The sequence below is a fragment of the Lygodium microphyllum genome, chromosome 7 (assembly GCF_053477565.2).
Source record: "Lygodium microphyllum isolate KBCC chromosome 7, Lygodium_microphyllum_v1.1.10, whole genome shotgun sequence".
Classification (NCBI taxonomy): domain Eukaryota; kingdom Viridiplantae; phylum Streptophyta; class Polypodiopsida; order Schizaeales; family Lygodiaceae; genus Lygodium; species Lygodium microphyllum.
Genome location: NC_141141.1, coordinates 66,845,293 through 66,858,311, shown reverse-complemented (window position 1 = coordinate 66,858,311; position 13,019 = coordinate 66,845,293).

Below are 13,019 nucleotides of genomic sequence, written 5' to 3'. Positions count from 1 at the left end.
AATGTGCCTCCATATATAAATAAGAAAAATGATCCAGGTCTTAAGGTTGAAGATGGACACAAGACAACATGAGAATGAAGAAAAGGCCACAAAAGAGTAGGCAGTTAAATGGAGGGAGTATAAAAGAAAGAAGGAAGAAGAAAAGGAAGCAGAACAACTCCCATCTTTTGAAGAGGAGTTATCTACCCTTCTTGAAAGGGCTGGCCCTAAGGGCTTCAATGTTTGTTGCTTTTTACCTGGTGATATTAACAAAAGATCTGATATTGTGTTTTTAGACTTTGATTGTGTTCAAATTCTCAAGAATAAAGTGAGAGAAGTAAATGACTATATTTTTCTTGCTGGGGTGAGGTATAGTATACCAAAATTTATTTTTACTCACTATATTTTTCTAGTAGTAGACTTTCATGTTGATGCTTACTATCTCCATTCCTTTGCTAGGTGTGTAATGCATGAGCTTCCCTTTGATATACAACAAAAGATTGAGGTTCTTGATCCATCTATCTCATACTATATGAGGAGTGAGCTTGATGCAAGTGCATTTGACCATTGGTTCAATTCAATTGATGTTGAAACTTTGGAGCTTTTTCTATTCCATACAATGAAAAGTATGTAATTTGATATTTTGTTAGATTTTATGAGATATTATTTTGCTAGATTATTGAAATATTTTGTTTTCAGTTCTCATTCGAGCTTAATTGGAATAGACTGTGTGGAAATGTAAATTTTTCTCATCAATTCCATAAAAGGAAGCCATGGAAATGCCAAGTTATAAGTTATATAATCTAGGGTCTCCTTGATATTTTGATCTTTTTGTTGTAAGTACTCTAAATATTTTGATCTTTATTTTGTAATAATAACTCCTCATTGCTGGTTACTCTTAGCTTTTTTAAGCTGATCCTCATTAAGGAGAGTGCCAAGCATGAATAATTTTAAATGGATATCTTCTTTGAAGAGTAACATGGCTCATGTTGCTCATTTGCATTGCATAGAAGACTTGTTTGACCCACTTGTAGGAGGACATGAAGCTGCCTACACCAAAGAGAAATCAATGTATTCATTTGAAGAACTTGAAGACATGCCTGCTACCTTGGAGATAGTACAAGATCTTGAAGACATTTCCACTGCCTCAAACATAATGATATCTTTGCTTGAGGGGGACATGCACATGAAGACTAATGCAAGAAAAGTAGATGAAGAAGAAGACCAAGAGAACCTAGAAGAGAGGACCAAAATATCAAAGTAGTGGACACACTGAAGCTGCAAGCAAAGTGAAGAACAAGAACAAGATCAAAAAGAGCAAAGTCGACTACATTGACAAGAAGACCTACAATAAATTGAAGATCTATGCGAAAAGAAATACTGAAAATTGCAAGTGCCTGATGGTCCTTGACCCAGATTTTTACTAGACTTTTTTCAGCCTTGTAATGCCTAGCCCAAATGCCTTTATCATTAGCTTGTAAACTCCTCATGTACCCTTGTACTATAGCCTATGCACACTTTGTGAGGCCCCTGTTACAGCCTCTGGATGTCCACCATGTTTATGGTACCCACACTTAGCCTTTTTTGCGACAGCCTCTGGTGTTTTGCCATGTTTATGGTGTGCCTAGACTTTGTAGGTGTTGCTTTCGCTAAAAGCCTCTACACACTTTGTACTTCTAGTTGTGAATTGAGGAGGGGTTTTGAGATTTGCAATCACATCCATGATGCCTCTTTGTAAGAGAAGATGAGCTGAGGACATGCAGGCTGCAGGAATCCCATAGGCATAGAGAGAAATACTTGCACCTACCCATCTCTACATAACATTGTACTCAGTTGTCACTTTCATATGAGATGAATGCAATATCATGATGCTTTCTCTTTTCAGTTAGTGTCTTTGTTATTGTCAATTAGTCTCTGTCTTTGTCAAGTCCCCAATCGTTGTCATGTCATCATGAATTGTATCTTCATCTTTCATCCTCCATAATCACTATCATGCTCTAGATCCTGTGTCTTTCAACACTCCCAAGCCCCCTCTAACTCTCTATCTCTGTAACAAAGTCTCTACTCTTCCAGCTCTCAAATTGGAAAGATCCCAAGAAGGTGAGGGGAAGTAATGGAGTTTTGCTACAATAACCAAGAGCAAGCACAAGCTTTCACAAGAATCTCCCTATCTCTCTGAGATCTTTCATGCAAGAGATGGCCATATAGAGAAGAAAAACTATGAAGAAGAAAAGAGATAAGCATGCTTTGCATTAGTCAATGGAACAATTACAATAAGGTTTTTTGCATGATATATATGTGACCTTTGATTTAAGATTTGGATTGGGCCTATGTTTCAAGGGTGCCTACCACTTGTGGTATCTTCATGCCTACCTGTAGAGTCTTGTGACCTATCTAGACATCCTAACTCACTCCAATTGCATGCCCTTAAATGTGCATTAATTTACAATTTGCATGGGAGAACTCGAGAATGATTTTACAAAAATTTATTTTAACCTTCTTGGTATTTATTTTCATTCCTAATTTTTCTAGAGTGCTCCATACCTTCATGTCATTTTTTTCTTTTTTCTCTCTTCACACGTGCCTTTTACTCCACGCTTTGAATCCTACTAGTTGGATGTTGTCAATATATCTTCAAGCCATCACTTTTGGGTTCTCCATGTAGGTATCATACTTTTCACTTCTTTTGACACTTATTAATTCATTTTGTATACACTCGTTACTTTTTGCTTCTTGCCTTTTGTAACTCTTTTACAAAAGGGTTAGCATTACCCCCTCCTACATAAGTGCCAACCCTTGGCACTAATGAAGGTGCTTATGACCTGCATGAATGGTCAGAGGGAAGATAAGAGGTCACATGGTTGTTGGTGCTTTCTCTTGCTCTTCAAAATACTTGCATAGGAAAGTTGTGTCAATGAGAGAGGTGTAAATGGATGGATGTGTGATTGGAAGATGGGTCTACGCTAGGTGAATTGAGATTCCCTAGGTCTATCCCACACTTGAGGATCCAATTGGTGAGATGTTGGGTGTAGTGAGGTGGTGTCCAGGGTGACAAGTCTGCCAATTTCTTGGGATACCCTACCCTTGAAAACCCTAAACGACTGTGAGGGAAGTGGGGGTTGAAATAAGAGGAAAGGGGGTTTTGGAGGTTGAAAAGGAACCACTGCATCCTGATCAAGGGCCATTTCCCATGTGGGAATCCCTAAAAGTGTCATTCTTTTCTTTTCTTCCCTTTTTTTTTGTAACTATTCCATGCCTCTCCTTTGATCTTGGGCCAATGGAAGTAGGGGCCTCATGCATTTCTCAAGGAAGGCCTTACTCATCATGTATATTTAATCGACAAGCATGTATTCACCATTTTTGAGGGCATCAAGGGATGATTACAACTAGTGAACTGACTCTCGTTCATGTCTTCCAAAATGTTCAAGTAGTAGGCAAGTAGCATGGTAGCTCAGAGTATGAGCTTAGCGATCCTATCTATTCTCGCATTTATATTTTTTAAAAAAGGGTGGAGTTCCCCTTCGTCAACTGCTTTCATTTGACTCACCAACAACATCAAGAGCTTCATATAGTTATAAGTTGTCACAAATATTGGATCTAGGCAATTCTTAAATGTATCTACAAACTTGAATGAAGACACCAGGTCCTACTCTTGAAACTTAAGGTAGTCCTCAAGTTAATTGGCCTTTACATTGAATATAAGGGGAAAGTGGTACCTTCCATGTGTGTTGGGGTTGTAGTCAACACCATGCCTTCACGGGTAGGGTAAATGCATGATATCTCCTCTTTCCTCAGGCCTCTTTCCTCAGGCAATGCTCCACAAAAGTCCATCCATGCCTCATCACTCTCCTCCAAGATAGTCTATCTCCAAGCTGGTTGTAACTCAAAGCCAAGCACCAGTCTAGGATTTCCAAATACCTTATTCTTTTAATACCTTGCCTCCTCTCCTCAGCAAGATCTTGCAGTTTTTGATCTAACCATCTCCTACCTAGCACTGTCCCAATCTCAATCACCTAACTCATGACATTCATTGGGAGTATCTGCTTGAGCTTTGCCATTACGTTGAAAAAAAAGTCATTAGTGCATCCCATGACTCCATTCTTTCTAGGGCTAAGAGCTCTTCTTCCCAGTGTATGCTAACTTCTTGTGGTTCTCTCAGGAAGGACACCTATGGCACCTATTATAACTCTACCTTAAGCTTCAATTCGACTTCACCTAGTTATTTCTACATCCGTTGATTTGGGTCTCTATTTGCATTCGAAGAGGATGACACTTTGGGTGGGCGCTCTAGCTATTGTTGTGTGTGGGATGGTTCAGAAGAATCTTCCATGTCCCAATCAATAGGTGGTAATGAAGGATCAGGCTCCTCGTGAATCATGAATCCGAATCGTACTAGCTACTCCCCTATGAGGCCTTCTTGTTCAATCTACTAGGCCATTTTAACTTGAGTGGGGTCATACTCTGGTAGCTGTGGTAGTGGCCCCAAGGTGTTCCAGATGGATTCGTTGACCACTTGGAGTTTTCTCTTCATCCCTCTATTGTGTTCTCTTCTTTCGAGTTGGTGAATTCTGTAAGAGTCTTTACAAAACTCTTTTGTTGGATTCTCATTATCTTTTTTGCGAGTTGAGCTCTATCTTTTGCTACACCTTTGTCATGCTTAGCATATGCAAGTTTGCGAGCAAGGTCCTGCATAGGCCTTGAGCTTCCTCCCTCCCTCAAGGAAGTTACTATATGTATATCCTCTATATCATGTGTATCAAGGTCTATTTATAAATATCCTTATCTATGAAATTTTCTTGAATAAAACATAACCCTTTTCTATTCAATCTATAAATAACCCCTTTATATTACACCCTTCTGTATGTAAAAATATATAAAATTGGTATTTTAAAAATACCTTATTTTGAACCCACATGATGTACACATATATTTCTGAGTAACTTACTCTAGCTTCCTCCCATTGGCTGATCTCTTTCCTTGCTTGCTCCAGCCCTCGTTCTTGCCACTTTATCAAGGCTTCTAAAATGCTGATGTGTTCTTCCTTACTCTATTGGAGGTGCTCCTTCTCTTGGATCAACATGGCTATAGTCCTCTTGAGATCTTCTTGTCCTTTGGTGGCTTCCTCCCATTATTCTACCAATTTGAGGATTGTCTTCTTCATCTGCTTCACTTCTTCATCATCTAGCCGTAATTGTGCAAATTGATGGTCTTAGTCCTTCAACTTCTCTTCTAGTTCTACCACAATTTTTGAGATATCCTCATGGAGGGCTTCCATTTTTTTCCCTATTCTATTTCTCATGTCTATACTATGCCAAAAACTCCTTATATCTGTCAATATCCATTGTTTTTCTAGGCAAGGTGGCTAGCTCTGTTCTGAGAGAGTAAACCTCCCTAGTGTATTGTTGCTAGACATAGGTCTTTTTTTCTCATTTCCAAAACTAACACCACTTGCTTCCCTTCTTCTTCCTTTTGGTCCCTTTGCTCTTTCACAATCTTGAGAAGGTCATCAAAGTCATGTCTAGTTCTAGTTCCCTGAGTGATACAAGGAACCTGAGATGAGGTGTCCTCTAGCCATGACACCTTCTCCATCCTCCTTTCTAGTTCAACTTCATCTATTGCAAGCCTCTTTGACCCTATAGGGGCAAATCCCACTAATGGACTTCTTGACAAAAATGAGTAGAATGCTTCCACCCATTGTGGACCTTCAATTGAGATCTAACTACCTCCTTTTGACCTAGGAAATGGTGGCAATGGTTGTGGGGCAACATGTAGTGTGGTTCTTTCAAGTGCTTAGGTAGGTTGTGGTGACGATGATAAGGGTAGGAGTCGACAAGAAGGTCATCTATGAGAGACACGAGAAGCCACAAATTTCCTTTATAGATGTAGAGCAAGAGAAATACAACATGAATGATGATATCTTAAAAACTAGAGATCTAAAGTACATGTAGATACATAACCTTAGACATGTGGTATGTCTTCTATCAAAAAGAAAAAACTGTGATGATAAGAAGGTTTGAAATATTATATGAGCTTACACCCTTCGCTTGTTCAAAATTAAGTGTTGCTTTCCTTATTATAAAAATTACTAATAGTGTTGTGCAATGACTAACTTTGAACACAATGAACACTTTTGAACACTTGATAATATTTGATGAACACTTCATCCCCTCCCTAGAGAGTTAGCAATGCTTCATTGCTTGCAAGAGTGAGTAGGGAAAGAATTGGGGTGGCAAAGGCTCAACACATGTTATTACAGAATGACATAAAATATAAAAATAAAGAGATAAATAAAATAATAAAATAAGTACATGAAGACTAATAGAGATGCACATGAGAATGGAGTTTAAGAAGATGGTGTTGGACCTTTCTACAAAAACCAATCATAAAAATGAGAATTGTATTACATGGTAGCATAATGGTCCATGTTAGTTGATCTGATGCCCACATGCATGATATAAGTGAGAACATTTGTGAGAAAATCTCCCATGTTCAAGTGGCTAGCAATATATGGCTTCTCCTCACATAGTACTCTATCCAAATATAGATGTAGGAGCATACGATCTTCTAAAGGGGTCTTTTGGGTGATGGCCAACACTGGAAAGGAAGTGGGTGTAATGTAAGTGGGGTCATACTCACTGGTCTTGATGGCTCGTCATTATTATGTGTTAGTCATTATTTGACAACTGCCTCGTTCTCCCACTGTGTATGTAGAGTGAACCACTTGTGAAGGAATGCATGTTCTGACATGGCTAGCTTCTCTAGGTTTGCTATTTCTAGTTTTGAGGCTTTTGTTTTGTCATGGGATTCTGTGTATAGGATGTAAAATAAGCTGATCATTTGCATTCATGAGGCTATTGATGGCTAATCACAAGAGTACGTTACAATGTGTTTTCTAGACTTGGAAAGCTTAAGTTTCATAAGTCTACTTCATATGACATGGTATATATGTTATTGGACAATAACATAGCTTGGATGTAAACCTCATGTCCTAACTACATGAGTATGTGAAGGTGTTGATCTAAAAGCATGTATGTAACAAGTTCATTGTGATGAGAAACCACTTAGTTAAGGAAGTTGATTATGTCTATGCCCATGTAACATTGTATATGTTTAGACATGGTTTATGTGACTTATGTGATACATGACTTAGTCAAGAGATAGTGAAGACTTAAAAGAAGAGCACCAGTGCAATTTTTGGCACAAAATAAGGGCGCAAGCTGGGAGAAGAAGATCTGAAGCATTTGCATCATGTATGTGCTACACAAAGTGGAGTTTTTACCATGCAACTCAAGCTTGGGAGTAAAGGAGCGGAGGAATCTTCATCTCTAGCCAAGTAAGTAGCACTTTTGTTCATGCAATGGCAAAGAAAGAGCAGCATTTGTGGCTGTCCAAACAATGCAAGAACAGGTTATTTGTGGGTAACATCCCTTCTCTTCTTCTTTATCATCATTCTTGATCTCTCTTGAGCATTGGAAGGCTTGATTCAGGCTGTCATTGCATAAACATTGTGAGAGGAGCATCAAAGGAGCTTCTTGATTGCTCTATGTGAAAAAAGGTAGCCATAAACAGGGCAACAAGCTTTTCTTTCTTTCTCCTTCATCTATATGCTCATTGGAAGCTACCTATCATTTGATACAAGTTCTTGGATGAGAGGGCAGCATTGTAGCATCATCAAGGTGCTATCTTGATTGGAATTTGACTTGATTTGGGGCTGAAATAGGTAGCCCACACAGGGATTTTGATTTATGCTCTCCCATGTGATAGGGGAAGATTGAGCTACCATCAAAGTTAAATATTGAAAGTTATATGGGCTGATTTTGGACTATCATATGCAGCCCAACACTCTCTTTTTGGTCTGAATCATTTATCATTGATGCTCCATTTCTACTCTTATGGTTTATGAAGAGAACATGCTCTACTTTCACTTGTAATTGCTACATCTAATCACTCTTGCCTTGAAAAGGCATTGAAAGTACTCTTTGGGAGAATATTTGTGTCATCTTGGATTATCCTTGGTACCCCTAAAATAGGGTATTCATGGGCTAAAGATCTATTTGTGATCCTCTTCTTTTATCTTGGTAAAACATGGGCTGTTCTTGGTTCTTATGAGTGACTACAAGCTATACTCTTTCTAAGAAAGGGAAATCTTTTGGCAATGTTATGTGATACTTTTGGTCTCTTCTTCTCATCCTAAAACAAGGTATTTCAGGGCTGAAACCTATAAACACAGATTCTTCTTCATCTATAATCATTGCAAGTACAAACTAGACTTGTAATTCCCTCTACATAGTATCTTGCTTCCGCTTCATTCAAGGGAGGTTTCAAAGAAGTCTTTTGGTGATTTCTTGCCATGCTTTGGAATTAATATTGGCTATTTATAATAGTTATTCCATAAGCTAAAGCTTTTATGCAGCTGCTTTATTCGTGTTACGTTGATCTAAGTGATCTTTTCATGAAAAACTAACAACAGTGATGCTAGTTGCATAACCTTGAATCATTCAAAGGCATGATATAGGCAATATTCATCTTGTTGATCCTCTATCTTCATTGTACTAATCATTTGAAAAGAGAAAGTTTCTTGAAGATCTTCTTCATGCGTAGGTGTTGAAATAGGCAACTATATTCATAGGCAAGGAAAGGCAAGACTCTGCTTGTATCAATTGAAGTTGTACTCTTGTTTGCAAACCATCAATAGATATTAACCCATTTATTCAACCGTCTTATGTATAAATTTGTCTTTTCAGGATAAGCCAAAGTCTATGGTGAACTGAAGGTTGTGAAGTTCCTCTTGAACCTATAAACATTCACTTGAATCTACTTATCTCTTGAAGACACATCTCCATTTATCTTGTCCAGTTTTCTTACCAAACCCCTGTGGTGGCCTTCAACCCTACACATTGCAACATTGGTGAGCCTGACATGAAGGTTGGTTGTAAGAAAACTCCAAGATGGGGGATTCTTTAGGAGATACTCTATAGCAATTGGTGCGCATATTGTAGTAGACTCAGCAACAACAAATTCAAATGTTACAACAACAACAACAAAGGCAAGACAAAGAGAAGATTGATTCCACACCTATCAAGGCCCTAGAAGAAGCTGGGTGAGAATTTAAAAAATTTAATGGTCAAAATGTCTCTTTTTCATTCACTTGTATGTTGAGAAAATGCTCTTCTTTGGTGTACCGCAACTTGCATGGAGTCGCTATTTTGCCAGACTAGCCAAGCACGGTCTTTAAGAGAGAATCCATGGTCTTTTTCAGCAAGATGCGGATTGGGCTACATTCAAAAAAGCCCTATGCAAAGAATTCTTCTTAGAAGACTCTGGCCTTATGACGAAGAAAAGTTTTACTGATTGGGTTGAGAAACCCAACAAAGGTTTTGCTGCAATATCTCTATACCATGAGTTGGAAAGTAAATTTGGACAACTTGATGTTGAAGACCAACAAAGTATGGAAGGTTAGAAGATTGAATTATTCCTTAATGATGCAAATCCCATCCTGTAAGAGAAGCTTTCTGATCGCCTAGAGGATGCTACCTTCGAAATAGGAGTCAAAACTGCATGGATAGATGTTACTGATGCAATTAACATGATTGCTCAAAGAGAGCAAATGTGTGGGCTCTACTTCAACTTCAACAACTCGATTAATGGAGCTTGTTCCACCTCCAAAAACCCCTATCTCTTTGACTAATCAACCAACTCTTTCTTCTTCTGTTCCTTCCGTTCCACCTCTTAAAAATGAAGTCATGGATGAATTCATTGAAAGCATGCAAGATCTTCATGTGAATCTTATAGAAATTAGTTCCAAAGTAGAGAAGCTGGACGTCAAAGTTGAAGAATGAGGACGTTCATCAACTCAAAGACCTGTGAGAGAAGGCTATAAGAGGCGATGTATTTGGTGTGACAGCCAACAATATAACAAGAGGGAGTTACTGCCTTCCGTGAGGCAGAAGCAAAGAAGCTCATCTTTTGGAAAGACGAAAAAATTCATGCAGCTGAAACCGGTTATCCACTGGAGCCAAATTTTGGCAATGGTGGAATGAAGAAAAGATTAGAAGATTTAGTTGTAAAGAATGCCTATGCAGCAATTGATGCAGCTCCCTATGGGCTGCAAATTGAGCCAACTAAATCTAATGTGAAAGAATGTAAAGCTGATGTGCAATCTAAAGTATGGATGCTGGCATTAGATCAAATGGAACGTGGAAAAGTAGCCAAAGATGATTTGACTAACATCAATCAATGCATTCGAGGAATAACTGGTTGGGAAGGACCGGTAGATTCTTTTTTTGCCTTTGTACCTTTGGCTGAAGTCAATCATAAAGAAGTCTTGGTTGAAGAAAAGAGAAGATGAACATGGCCCTTCCACTTTTGGCCCTCCAAAACAAGTAACTAAAAGAATGTCTGAACAACCAAAGCCTGTTGAAAATACAACCTAAGATCAAGATACGGAAGATGTGCCACAAACAAAGAAGGCCGAAGGAAAGAAGATAGGCAAGCAGTTAGTCTACAAATTGCAGTCTGACATAGAAACTGCAACCAATCTCAAATGAGTCCTAGAATAACAAATTTTGGGAAGTAAAATTGAGTTTACCTTAGGAAAAATTCTTGGAATTGCCAAACGTGAATTTCATGATATAATTATTAATGTAATCAAAAGAAAAAGACAATATGTTGGTGATGATGCTGAAGAAATAGTGCATGCTTTTTTGCAAGCTCTTTGAGTATTTGTGCAGGATGAAGAGAAGTTGAATGCATAAGGAATTCAACTTAAAGCAGTTAAAGAAATAATTGCAGCAATTGAAGCTGAAGATAAAGGAAGCATGGAAGCAGAAATTGAAGAAGTAAAGGCTGAAAATGTAATGGTCGGCTGGTCCAAACCAGTTGGCAACCTGCCTCTCAAAAAGAAGATCGTCTACAACACATTCATGATGAGGAAGAAGCTCGATTCATTCCAAGTAGTCACTACTCCCGTACGCATTGGGCAAGAGAAACAACGGAGATAGACGTCAAAATTAGAGAAAAAGAAACACCATGTATTATACTCTTAGACTATGGTTCTGAGATAAACCTCATGGCTAGGAGTCTTTATGAAAGCGGCGGATGGCCCATATATGTTGATCGAGGCCAGTGAATGAGAGCTGCAAACAATTCTTCTAGAGAGTTATATGCTACATGTCCTAATGTGCAAGTAACTATTGGAGACATAAAAGACAATTTTCACTTCTTTGTTCAAGACTCTTGTAGTTACCCTATCATTCTTGGGCAACCTTACATTTTTTAAGCCTGCTTGGAAACAAATCTCTTGATGATGGTTCTTCCTATGCTCGAATCCGAAGCAAGGATAATGAACAAGCTGCCCGATTTCTTACTGTGTGTGTTAATCATCATCGAATCAGAGATCAATTGCGAGATTATCTTGTGTCTCCTAATGCCGAGAATTCAAGGGTTTTTGGGCTGCACTGCTGTAAAGGGAGGCTATGGCAGTGCTTCATGTAAAAAGATTGTGCCTCCTCATGCTATAGAAGCTGTGTCTCTAGCAAATCTACATGTATGTACAGCTAATAGTATGGGCTGTTATAAGTCTCTTCCAGCCCATGACTAAAGCCAAAATAAAATATTTATATCACGTAAAAAGGGAGTTGAAAACTTATGACATGATGGTTGAAAATGAAGATATTTCAGGCATCTTTTTTGGGCTGATTACTACTGACATATTGGCTAAAATATATGCAATTGTTCATGCAAAAAATGAGGCTGAAAATTAGTCCATAGAAGTATGTACATTGGATTTTTATCAAACAATTTAAGAATTTATTGAATATAAAGATATTGGTTTTCTCAACAAGGCTGAAGCGCAAGTGGAGACAAAATACAAGACGGTGGATAAGAAAGTCAAGCCTGTGGCAGTCCCACTACCTCTCCTGAAAGTGAAGGGCGTGTGGATAGGGCAGCAAATCAGCCAAGTCTTTGTGATCCTACCAACATTGGTCACAAGTTTACATCAGAAAGTATAAAATAGCTCAAAATAGGTGATAATTTTTTTCTTTTATCAGCTGAAAAATACTCTTTTATGCAAATGCTAATGAAACATGGTAAAGCTTTTGCATTTCAGTCAAGTGAAATAGTTGTGTGGATCCAAATATTGTGGCTCCTATGGTCATTTTTATGGTTCCACATGTGCCTTGGAACCTCAAGCCTATTCCTGTTCCAAGGGCACATTTGTCCAAATTACTGAAACTTCTGAATGAAAATATCAGAATGAAGATTTTAGAACCTTCTTCAACACCTTACTCAAATCGATGGTTTACGGTGCGCCCAAGAAAAATGGATCTTTACGATTCATTCAAGATCTATAGCCTATTAATCAAGTCACAATCCAAAATGTTGGTTCGGGTCCAATTGTTGACGAGTTTGTTGAAGCTTTTGCAGGTAGAGCAATTTATTCCATGGGCAACCTATATTCAGGATATGACCTTTCAGCTTTCATTAGAGAGCCAAGGCATTACCACAATGAAGACACCTCTTGAATTGGTCTGCATGTGATATGCCATTAGCAGAACGCAAGAAAAATGCACAAATATTTCAGAGGTGAGAAGATTTCTTGGCGCATGTGTATTCTATCTCATATAGATACCACATTTTGCTCATGTAGCCGAAAATATTTATCAATTATTAAGAAAAAGCCAAAGATTTTTTTGGGGTAAAAAGCATACTCTCACTATACGCAAATTAAAGAAGCTGTTAATTTCAACCCCCACTCTCAAAAGGGCTGATTATTCAAATGGACAATCCATCATCCTTACTGTGGATATAAGTCCCATTGGGATAGGATGGGCTATTGGCCAAAAAGATCTTGAAGATAACAAATATGCAATTTGTTTTGGAGCAAAGGTTTTCAATGAATGTCAAAGAAGGTATGCACAAGTAAAAAGGGAATTGTGGGGAGTTGTAACAGCATTAAAGTGTGATCATGAATACTTTATAGGTGCTCCCATAGTGGTAGAAACTGATTGTCTTCCACTCTTGGGCATGATTGCCAATTG